A 12,848-nucleotide genomic window follows, 5' to 3' on the forward strand; every position below is an offset into this window, starting at 1 on the left:
GGAGGCATAGTTGAATTGCCAATATATAAATAAATATATTTATAATGACATGGCTGATTTGCCAAAGTGTAAGTATAATGTTATGTGTTAGATGATTAAAATATATCATCTGTGGTTATTGTTTGTAAGTTGAATTATGATTAGATATTCTTAAATTAGAATAGTCTAGTACTTACAGGTTAGTGTATTATTTTATACATATTAATAAAATAATACTGGTGGTGACATGGATGATTTGTCAAAGCCTAGATATTGATTGTGTGATTTAAATACTTAAAGTCATTATTGGTTTTGGAATTAAATATAATATTCTTTTAATTATATTTTATTGTTTAAATTATTAAATTGTTGTCTAGGATGGAATTAAGGTTGGAGGAGTTTCTTTAAAAAGAAATTGTTGATTGGTCTATGTATGATTATTAATTAATCATTGGTGAATAGTTTTGACAATTTAATGAACCTATTAGTAGATAGGATTATGGTATTATATATAAGTGTTTATATATATTTGTATCATTGTACATTAAAATAAAAACTTTATTAGGAATGGTTTTAATCAGCGATGATCTACTTATTGGTTTTCAGAGGTCTGGTAGAGAGAACTTACTCGTAGGATTTAACCCACGATTTATTTTTCAGGTTATTAGAAGTTCCAGTCTTGAGGTTGAGGATCCGCAGCTGTGAGACTGTCATTCATCTATTCATTGTGTTTACTTTTAAGTAGTATTGTTTTTATTGGATAATGGATTTTGGTTAAGGGGTCTTTGAGTTACGGGATTCCCGAGTTGCAACCATTGCAGAATTATTAATGGAAATTATTATTTATTAGTTTTTCTTCAGCGTATTATTTATTCTTAATTTTATTTTGTAATCTGTGCTTGTTTAAATACTTTAATTGTTTTGATATTCCTTAATTTTGTGCGCAAATTTGATCAACCCGTGTTCTGAAATCAGGGGGTATCACATATCTTGTCTTAGAAATTGTTTCTTCATGATTATGCTATTTACATCTTTATAGTGAGAGTGAAGAGGAAATTATACAATGGTTTTATTGACATGTTGTATGGAAATTTTGATAGTCCATGGCTTAAGGAAACCTTTAATGGATTATTGCTTAGTTTTTGACTTCATGTGCACTTACCACACAAATTGAGGACTTTGATAGTTCATAACTTAGGAAGGATATTTCATGCTATACCCTAGTTTAGATAGATGAATTATACTAACCTTTGATAGATTATACTTAATTCTTGAATGTGTGAACTTCTTGAAGATATTGTAGTTGTCTTGCATTTCTACGTATCATGGTTACATGTATATTTTGTTCCCCAAGTTAATTGCAATTAAGCATGTTTATATGGCTTGTGGTGAAGTCAATTCCCTAGCCTTTCCCACACTCTCCTTACTTGAAATTCAAATTATTTATTTGTAGTTAATTTCAGTTTATGTATGTGACAAACAAACCAATCCAAAAACTAACTTTCATAAATCAAACCGTAAATTAATCTTACAAGCTTGATTGCCATAAGCTAGCATTCCCAGTGGTTCGACTTACCTGTTCAATAACCCTATTTTACAATGATTTGTGCTATTGCAACTGGTTGATTTATTATTGATCGTTGCAAAGACGCATCAACATTTAATAATAGTATAGATAAAACTCTTTTTATATCAATTAATAAATATTTTTTAATATAAATAAATAAATTTTGAAATTCTTTGGCAGAACTTCTGTATTTTACTCTAAAATTTTGGATTTTTAGAATTCTCAATTTCTGTACCCCTTCCTCCTTCCTCAATGCCTCTTTTTATAGGCTTCTTGGATTAATAGGATGATGACATGTGTCTTCTTCTGATAATGAAATAATCATAACTGGGCCGGGTTAGTTTGTGATAATTATCCATAAAAAATAACTATTCTTTTTATATCAATTAATAAATATTTTATTGTGATTGATTTTATTAGGTAATTTTTAGAGTTTTATAGAAACTATTTTTATAAAAATTATTGTTATATTAATTAATAAATATTTTTTTATATAAATAAATAAATATTGAATTACTGAAACACTGAAACTCTTTGCACATTTAATAATAGTATAGATATAAATATAGATATAGATATTGCGACGGCCCAAGTTTTGCAACCCGGTGCATCAGTGATGACGAAATGCGAAAGCGAAAGAAAAACTCAAAGTCTATAGAGATATAAATCATCCCCAAGACACCAATATGACCTTCTATGAAGTCACGGAACTTAAAGAGAGTAAAAGAGCAAATGAGAGTCAAAACAGACAAAATCCGTTAATCAAGGGCAAAATGGTCAATTTACAAATCAGAAGGAAAATTTGACTCCAAGCAAGTCAAATGAAGTCCATACAACCTATACTAATCATTTCACAATATTCCAAGAAGTTCTAAGAACTGTGACCAAGAATCCCACAAGACTCCCATTCTCGGTTCAAGTAAAATTTGACACTGTCTCACTAAAATATGAATAACTCCTACTATGATTTGAATCTAAGAATGGTATTGGTATCATTGGAAATCTGACTCAAAATCCTTCAATTTAGGCTTAAGAATCACCCTATTTGGATTTGAAATGAAGAAGTTATGACCATTTGAAGTCGGAACAACAATGCTGTTACAAAATCTGAAAGGCTGGTGTGTGTGAGCTATTTAGGTCGACTGAAATGAACCCAGAATGGCCAAAAATCTGATTTTTGAGGAAAATTCACTTCGGTAGGCTGAAATAAAGAATCAGTAGACCGAAATAGACCCAAACAGTGATTTTAGCTACTGGAAAATTAGTTTTACTGCGCAATTAAAAACCAAAAGCCATCGGTTGGCCAAAATGACTCGAAATGGTGCTGAAAGACCTGTTATACACCAAAAATGTTGAGGCTTAACCCAAGCCTCAATTCCCATCGTGAATTTGTTCCAAAAATAACACTTTAGGCTTGTGCAAGTGTGTAAGTATGCTCACAAGTGTAAAATGCTTATAAAAATGTGATACATTGGCTCAAAAACATTTACTCCAAATCACATGCCAAAACTCCAAAATTAGAAAAATTACATTTCAAAGACAAAACTTGAAATTTAAATACATACCCTTGAACTTTAAGGTTGGTGGCCCTTGGCCACAAATCATACATAGTAAATAGGTTCCAAATAGTGTATCTAAATACACTTTACATATCATAAGGCAAAAATGGCATATTGAACCTAGCTATGTATTACAACTTTAAAAGTAAAACTTAAACATGATAACACTTGTATGTGAATAAGGATATATTTAAATGAACTTCAAATCTACAATTCACCCAAGGCAAATGCAAATCCCCAAATCTTGAATCCTATACCTGAAAAATGTCCCTGGTAACTTTGAGGTGAGTAATATAAAGCCACTCGTAGGGAATGAACATGTAAAGACCTAATATTTTACAAACTTATTAAGTTGATAAAATCAATTCATATGGTCATGTCACCTAGCATCTATGTCAGAGGTGAGACTCAAAGAGCATCCTAAGTTACCTTAGATCATTTCTAGCATAATCCACATCATTCATGCAATTTAAACGACATAGAAGCATGTGGTACAACGTAACGAAATATTCAATACACAAGCATACTTGGAAAAAATGAACTATCATACTGGTGCAACCCCAAGCGTGTGCACAAAATAATGCACAACACTTTGAATTTGGAAATTAGTGTCAAGTGGGCACCATACTTTAAATTTATAAACCGCTTAACACCTATACTATGTAGTATGAGTGATAAGGGATCATCCCAAGGGATTAGGGGCTATGTTAATATGGAAACAATGTCGGATTAGTAGGTCTAGTGATCAAAAGATTGTTTGTTTGGTTAATTAAACTATAATGTAAATGAATTCAATACTAAGCAACTAAAGTAAATAAAAGGGTAGAGAACAAGAGAGAGAGGTCTTGGGATCTAGGGGTCACCACTAAACATCATCATTCTAGACACTCAATGTGTAATGAATAAGGGGAAACATGTATTACAATACAAGAAGGTGTGAATGATTGAATCAACAAGCATGGATTGACTAATTAAGCATACATTGTCTAGACAACCTAGTGAATAGCACAATATATCAAACTAAGCCATTAATCCTTCCTTTAAGCTCACAATCAACACACTAACAAGATAGAGAATTGTACTACTTGCATTCATAAGTATGGAACATCAAATAATAAGCATGGATTTTCCTCACATCTAAGAAAGTAAAACAACTACACTACTTCTAAGCTGAGGACATGAAAATTAAACTAATTAAACTAAGAAAGAGGCACAATCCATCAAGAAAGAGTATGAACCATCAAAAAAATCACAAAAGTATTCTATTTAAACACTATGCCTTGACAATCTTTATATTCATATCATCAACACCCATAGACATGCATTAATATCACAAAACCAAGAGATAAATACATGAACATCTATTCTAGCATACATAGACATATGGATAGAATGAAATGATCAGTTGGAAGTATTAAACAACATAAATCATTGTAAAAACAAGATTCATATATAAATCAAGTGTCAAGACATGATTACAACACAAATCCCCTCAAAATACAAAACATCAAGATCTAGAAGGCATGCTTAGGGCTAACCCTAGCCCCAAGAAGATGTTTAGCCACTCATTCATGTAGTCATCCAACCTTCAAGGGCCATCTCCATGGTAGGAATGCTCTTTTTCTTGATGGAAACCCTAGAAGAATGGAAGAACTCCTAAGAATAATGTATGTCTCTCCAATCTCTAGACTCTCTCCTCTTCTCCTCTTTGATAGATGATGATGTATATGATAGATAGATGATAATGATGATGTATAATGGCTCAAAATCCTTATATAGGTAGCTCAAGTGTCACACCAAGTGGTCAGGTCTCGTGCACTAAGGTTTTCTCAATGATTGCACCACAAGTCATCTTTTAATGAGTTAGACTCTGTTTTAATTCGGATTTGAGGAAGTTCGATCGATCAAAATGAGATAAGATCGATCGAAGAATGGACAGATCGATCACTATTGGACTGGATCGATCAAACCTTGGCGGCGCCTTTTTGGAATAAGACAAGTCTAAGATATTTTTGGGATATTTTGGGAAAAAGACAAAAGTGGTAGGTGAGGATAAGATCAAAGGATTTTGATCGATCTGAGGAAAGTTGGATCGATCAAAAATGTGAATTCTTTTGGAGAAGGACAAGAGGTTTGATCTATCTTGATGCGGCCAGATCGATCACTATCAGATTGATCGAAGAAATGTGAGATCGATCGAAGACGCTATTTTTCCACCACTTTGCTTCCACTTTACTCCTTTCTTCCATTCAGCTTGAGATAGCTTCTTTTATGCTCTAATTTGGCTGAATTGACTTATTTTGGGGATAAGCACCTGAAAAGGGTAATAATATGAAATTAGTCTAAAACGGAAAAGTAAGATAGATAAATGTCATAGAATACTCGAGCTTACGGGGTTTAAATGCACACTTTTCAGCGCTCATCACACCCCCAAACTTAAATATTGCTAGTCCCTAGCAATGAACTACAAAGTAAATGAATGAAATCAATAACTATACAAGTATGTACTAATAAAGCAATAAATAGATAATGCCACTTTCGTAGGGAACATGATTGCATTTAGCATATGCAACAAGCCTTTTAAACCCCTAGGTTACCCTTAGTGGACGAGTGAAGTCTCGTAAGGGTTTCCAGAAATTATACCCACAAACATTAAGCTCATTCTCACAAAAGAGGCACCAATATTGCAAACAAGCATTGGGAGAAAACTACCTTAAATAGGCAATTTTTCAACAATTTCCAAGTAATCTCCCAAAATCTCAACATTAAGCAAACAAGTATGGTCCTCCACACATCAAAAAAATGATCATGCAAATCAAAACAACACTAGAATACTTTTTTAGTGAACCGGCATCAAATATGTTGCTATCTAAGCCAACTAAAGAAATGATCACATCCTTACCCTCAAATTAGAACACAAATCTAGTCCTAATCATCAAAACAAATAGTTAACCTTTTATTAAAGCTTTATTGTTCTAGGTGCACTTATTCTTTTCACTCAATTTTTTTTTTTTTTATTACCCTAAGGATCAAAGATGGAAGCATAGTGCAATGTGTTGATCTATTAAGCTTTCTAGCAATCCTAGAGGTTGAACGTTAGGTCAATGACTCCCAAACCGGACGGCTTTAGGGCATTAGGCGTTAAAACACCCCTACGGACTTACAAGCTCAAATCAACTAGGTTACAAATTAAAACAACTTCCATCTAATCATTTCCCATTTCTCACCTTTTGGGAGAAGTCCTCACTTTTTATTGCTTTTGTAAACTTTTTTTTTTTTTTTTCGATTCAATTATTAACCTAGAGTTTGGGCCCTCCACCTTTCGGCGCGATAAATTCAGTGCTTGATGAGGCTAGAATCCCGGCTACTCAATGAAAAGGGATTGTTATCCACCTTGTCAAAAATGAAAGCTTTCAATGCACTACTAGCCCAATTAGGATATAACCAATTCAATAATCAACAAAGCATGTCCCCACAAATGAATGCTAATGTGCGCCTGTGCTAGTGTAGAATCCTAGAGTGAATCTCAAAACAATCGCAAAATCAGGATGATGTGGACCACAAGTGCAAGCATAATGTCAATCTTTTAAAAAATTTACTCCTAAATGGCATCCACAAGGCATACAAGGAGTATTGGACTCTCAAGTCAAGCAATTTTTAAATTTTAAGCAATATAATCCTCAAAAGATTAAAATCATAGTTAATCATGGACCAACCATAGAAAATCTCTAAAATACACAAGTCATGCTCAAAATTTTGAATTAAAAGTAAACACTGCAAATAACACCCATTACCCCTAAACTTAATCGGCACAGTGTCTTCAATGTGCAAAGAGAACAAAGGAAAGAGTATACCAGTGCAGCTAAGGCAAAGAATGGCCGGGACACAAGTATCTGAAGTGGGTGATATAACTCCCCCAAACTTGGGATTGACTGTGGTCCTGAAAAGATGGCACTAGGACAAAATCTCATCAGATAACAAAAGGGATAAAAACAGTGCACAGTGGACATGCAAGTGTAAATGAGATAATAAATGAAATAAGGATAAAAGAATAAGGGTGGTCCTGAAAAATTGGGCAGCACTCTTTCTCACTGAAGTCACTGGGATACACCTGATAATGGAGTCAATAACAGATATATGTATCAATATAAGAATTTGACATCCAAACATAGCATGCATAGAAAGAGAAAAATAATATACAGTACATCACAGTATCACGCCAACAGACTAGCCGCAAAAATAATAGTATCAATGTAACAGCAAAGTATCACAAATATATATAAAAAGATAAAAGATATGTATAGAGATCATGCAGAGGAAGTAGGGCGTAATCCCTGAATATCTCTGGATAAATCCTGCAGCGCAGCCATGATGTCTGAGCAGAGAGTAGTCATGTCAGTGCTAAGAGATGCCACATTTGACCGAAGAGAAACAACCGTGTCCTCCAAGGTCTGTAAACGCTCTCCTAGGCCTGGTGTTAGAATTAAAGCATCAGGGATGACTGGATCATTAACTGGAGGTATATCCTAACCCTGCTCCTGATAATGCAATGGCGACCGTGCCGGAAAGTGATGTGGTGACTCTTCTGGAGGCTCTCGCTCTAAATCTATGTCCATATGCGCGTCCGCAGCCACCAGTGGGTCTGCTGGATCATCTGCTACTGCTACTTCCTCAAGCTCTGCCTCCTCAGCTGCCAAAACGGCGTGCTGTTATAAGCTCCTGATAAGAGCATTATAGCTCTTGTTCCAATCCTTCTTGCCAAAGTGGCAAGCTCCTGACTCAGAATGCTCCTCTGGCTGGAAAGGGTAGTGCTGATCTTGGAGGATCTAAGTAATAAGATGTCCAAAGGGAAGGAAAGTGGCCCATTTAGGCTTGGCCTTGCTAATGTAGCTCGCGTATAACCTCATCATAACACTCCAAATGAGTGCAAGAACAGAGAACCAATGGCCTGATAGAAGGCGTAAAGGGCAGCCAAAAAGTCTGAACGCCGTTGGATTTTATGGCCCGCCATAAATACGTTTCGGTACAAGACCGAATTGAAGAACCAAAGATCATTAGGCAGATAAGTCCTCGTGGCGAATGTTTTGCCATCATTGTAGCGGCCAGCCAGAACAACAGCCATATCTGCATCAGATGGCCGCCTGAGAATAGGATAATGAAGGCCGAGAGGGTAGACATGTGGGCATCGAGAGGAAGTGGCCAATGACTCAACAGTGATGCAGATGAGATGGCCATCTATAGTAGTCCGCAACTCCAATAGGTTACTCGGGGCCGGCTGGAGGTTCTGGAATAACAACCGGACGAGCCTTCGGTAAACTGGATAAGTGACTGGAGCAAAAATGGCTGAAATACCCCACCAATCAATATCATCAAATGTCGCTCGGGAAAAAAAGGCAATATTGAAGACCGACTCGTGTGCCACCTGAAGGCGTGTATATCTCCTGCTAGGTCTGTCTTGGATCCGGCCTGACAGTGTTGCTAGTGGTAAAGGAGATGGTATATGCTTAGCCTCATCAAAAGAAGATGATACGGAAGCAGAAGATTGGAGTCTGGTATCAGATGATAAGGACTGAGCCGTAGCTGGCTCTGGAGTTGGGTCCTGAGTATGGGAAGGCTCGGCGGGCTCCTCTATCTGCCATCCCACTCTGCGCTCATACTGCCTACGATTAACAGTCTTTACTCGAGCCATGGCCTGCAAAAAGAAAAGAAAACTTACGGATAAAGTCAGTACAAGAAAAAGAATTGAAGTACAATATATAAAAACATATATGTCAAGTAAGATAGACAACTCAGAATAATTGACATGAATCTATGCAAGTTGTGATGCAGCCAGGAATAGAAAATGAATAAGTGAAACATGCTAAATATGACAGAATAAAATGCACCCAACGTGGAAAACACAGGCATTGGGCAAATATAAGATAGCATGGAATACAAAAGATGGCATGTGAAGTGAATATGCAAACCTGTGATGTTCGATCGATCATGAAAAGATGAGATTGATCCAAGTTGGATCGATCAGGAATTGAGTGAGATCGATCTTTCTCTGATCGATCAGAGAAAAACGTGATAGATCGAACTCTGCAAAAATACAAAAAGTCACAGATCTGTGACGTGAACAACACGGGGGGCACCCAAGCAAGCTTGTGGGTCCACAAGTCAAGATTGGTCACTTATGTAGGCATGTGACCCCCGAAAACAAAATCGGAATCAAATATATACAAATATATACATATATATATATATATATATATACACATGCTTTAAGGATCAAAAACGGCAATAATGGAACATGGCAACCCTAGATCTGAACATGGCAACATCAAGAACATATAGATTGAAGTTCAAAAATAAAAATACAACTCAAAACTTACCAAAAAACAATGAGAGAAGTGGAAACCGAGAGAGAGAGAGAGAGAGAGAGTAGATCGGAGTCGAGAGAGAGTTTGGAAGACTTGGGATGGTCGCCGAAGGTTCGCCAGAGGTGGGAGAGATGATGGGCAGCGGTGGAAGAAGATGGGGTCTTGGATCGATCTTCGAATCGATCCAAGTGACTCTTGGCTTCTATTTTTTAAAATGGTTCCCGACATGTTCGATCGATCTGGAAAAGATGAGATCGATCTAACTAAGGTCGATCTGAAAGGGACTCAGATCGATCTAACCTCACAAAATGACAAGTATTTTTTTGAAATTTTTTGAATATTTTTGAAATTTTGAAAAATAATTAAAACAAAATATTTTTGGATTTTTTTTTTTAAAAAAAATGAAATGCAAAATTCAAAAAGTAGTCAAAGTCAACAAAAGGAACATGGATCAATCGATTAAAGATCGATCTGAAAGGAACTTCAATCAATCCAATAGGTGAAAACCTGCATACAAGTTCGAACGATTGCACAAAGAGGCCTTTTCTTGGGTTCCAAAAATTTTTCTAAGTATAGAATGAAGATCGATCCAAGGGAAAACTGGATCCATCAAAGTGTACTTAGATCGATTGGACATAAAGTTCACACGATGGGATAGAGAGCTGAAATATGCAGGGTATGATGTTCAATCGATCGAACCTATTTCGAGATCGATCAAACAGGCACAAAATGCTTAATTTGAAGATAACAGTGCATGCATTCTCAACCAAAGCCCTTATCAATGTGTATGAATCCTAGAATATATCTAGACGACACAAGAAATGAAAGGTAAAATAGACATGAAGGAGGAATATGGGTGTAAACCCTACGAAGCACTAGTCTTTAACGTCTCTAGCAAGACATTAGGCTCTTTTAGCCTGGATCAAAAATCTTATTGTGCATCCCTTCCTTGACGGGGTGAATGGCACTTTGAATCCCACCAAACAAATAGTTCCCCAAAGAACTTGTTAGATTTAACTCAAAAGAGATTGACGGTCCTTTGTCCATGCAATTCTTGGGCTTTTATGCCCTTTCAACACTTGTTTTTGAAACAACTTTTTTAGAAATCAAATTAGAAGATGAACTTTTGGAGATTTGATCTTCAAGCAACGAGTTAACTTTGTCGCATTCATTGTTAAAACACTTCTCCACAACACACACTTCTTCATGCTTGTCTATTGAATTCGGGGTTGGATTGAAAATGCTCAACTTCACTTTCATGTGACCAAATGATATTTTCATTATCCCTGTCCTACAATTTATGTTGGCATTTGACGTTGCCAAGAAAGGACAGCCAATGATAACGGGAATTTGACTCTTGGGATTTGGAACCGGTTCTGTGTCAATGACAACAAAATCAACTGGAAAGAAGAATTTTTAATCTGAATCAACACATCCTCAATGATACTCCAGGGCTTTTTGATAGAACGGTCAGCAAGTTGCAAAACTACCGATGTCGGTTTTAAGTCTCCTAAGCCTAATTTAACATATACCGCATATGAAAGAAGGTTAACACTTGCTCCTAAGTCTAAAAGAGCCCGATTAATGACATGGTCACCAATGATGCAAGAATTAGCAGGTGAACTAGGGTCCTTAAACTTTGAGAGAGTGTTATGTTGTAAGATAGAGCTTACTTGTTCGGTCAAGACCACTTTCTTTGGTGCTTAGCTTTTGTTCTTCCTCTTTTGGGTGCAAAGATCTTTTAAAAACTTGGCATAAGCCAGAATTTGCTTAATTGCATCCACAAGTGGAAGATTGATCTTCACTTGCCTAAACACTTCAATTATTTCGTTCACTTTGGTCTTCTGTTTTTCAAGAGAAATGGACCTTTTAAGGCATCCGGAAGTGGAGCTCTTGGCTCAAAGTCTTTTTCAAGATTTTTCTTCAAAGCATCTTCAATACAAAAATTGTTCAAATCATTGTTTAAATCACTTTTCAAATCATTTTTTAACACTTTTTCACAAAGATGATCATGCACATGCAATGAAGAAGGAATAGAATGTGAAACGGGACGGGTGACAACTTTTTGTTGCACCGGTTCACTCTCTTCATTAGAAACACCAATTTGATTGTCAACAATTTTCCCACTCCTCAAGGCCGTCACCGCATTAACATGTTCAATTGTGTGACCTTCATTGATTTCTACAACAAATTGTTGCTTTGGTGGGGCATTTAGAGGCACGTTCCCTTTCTCTCTAGCATTCAAGGTACTAGCTATTTGCCCGACTTGAGTTTCTAGCTTAGTAATACATTGAGAATGGGAATGAAGCAATTGAGTATCAGCCTCTAAAGTGCCCAAAGTGGTCAACATTTTCTCCTCAAAAGCGGGACTCCTAGAATTTCCTTGGGAATAAGATAAGTGATTAGGAAAATGAGAGTTAGAAAATTAGTTGCTATGTGATTAAAAAGAAGATCTATAACCTTGGGAACTTTGGCTTTGCATTGGGGGCGGAACATATTTGCCTTGAAAACCACCTTGGGGAGGGTTTGAGCCTTCCCCTTGGCTTTTCCAAGAGAAATTTGGATGGTTCCTCCACATGGGATTATAATGTGTGCAATAGGGATTTTGATTAACAAATGTAGCATTAACTTGTTCTTGGTGCTCGCGTTGCACATGTCCATGGGGACAATTGGAAGTAGTATGTAAGACACTAGAACAAGTCATACAAGATTCATTAGATGCATGATGATGAACATGATTAGGGGAAGAAAACATTTGGTTTGCCGAATTGTGGTTGACCAAAAATTGATCAAACCTTTAAGTTAAGGATTTTACCTCGGTGGCTGTGTCATTTGAATTGTCAACTTGGTATAAGCCAACATTCTTCCTTCCACCTAAGTTTTTACCATTTTTAGAAGATAAGGATCTATGCATTGAATTTTCACTCATACTTTCATAAAGACGCCACACATCATCCTCATGCTTATCATGATAAAAACCACCCATAGATGCGTTAACCATACCCTTGTGACTATCCGGCAAACTTTTAAAGAAGTATTGAACTAATTGCTACTTAAGTATGTCATGATATGGACACTTCCTAAGCAAATCATTGAATCTTTCCCATGCCTCATGAAACAATTCCCCATCCCCTTGAGAAAATTCTCTAATTGAAGTTCTCATGGCATTGGTCTTTAAAACCAGATAGTACTATTTCAAGAACTCTTGTTGTATTTCCACCCAAGAAGTTATCGAAAAAGGCCTAAGGTTGTTGAACCAATATTTTGCCTTGTCTTTAAGGGTAAAAGGAAAAAGTTTGAGCCTTAACACTTCTTCTGGCATGTCCGTGTATCTCACAGTGAAGCATACTTCAAAAAACTCATCCAAATGCTTATACGGTT

At 36.1% G+C, this 12,848-nt stretch overlaps 1 pseudogene; it reads left to right on the forward strand.

Annotated features, from left to right (window-relative positions):
- The first annotated feature begins 12,526 nt into the window (after positions 1–12,526).
- LOC132298019 (small nucleolar RNA R71) lies at positions 12,527–12,625 on the forward strand (annotated as a pseudogene).
- The last annotated feature ends 223 nt before the right edge of the window (positions 12,626–12,848 follow it).

Source organism: Cornus florida, unplaced genomic scaffold (genome assembly GCF_030987335.1).
Source record: "Cornus florida cultivar Cherokee Brave unplaced genomic scaffold, ASM3098733v1 CherokeeBrave_3.0.0_Hap2_Chr02, whole genome shotgun sequence".
Taxonomy (NCBI): Eukaryota; Viridiplantae; Streptophyta; class Magnoliopsida; order Cornales; family Cornaceae; genus Cornus; species Cornus florida.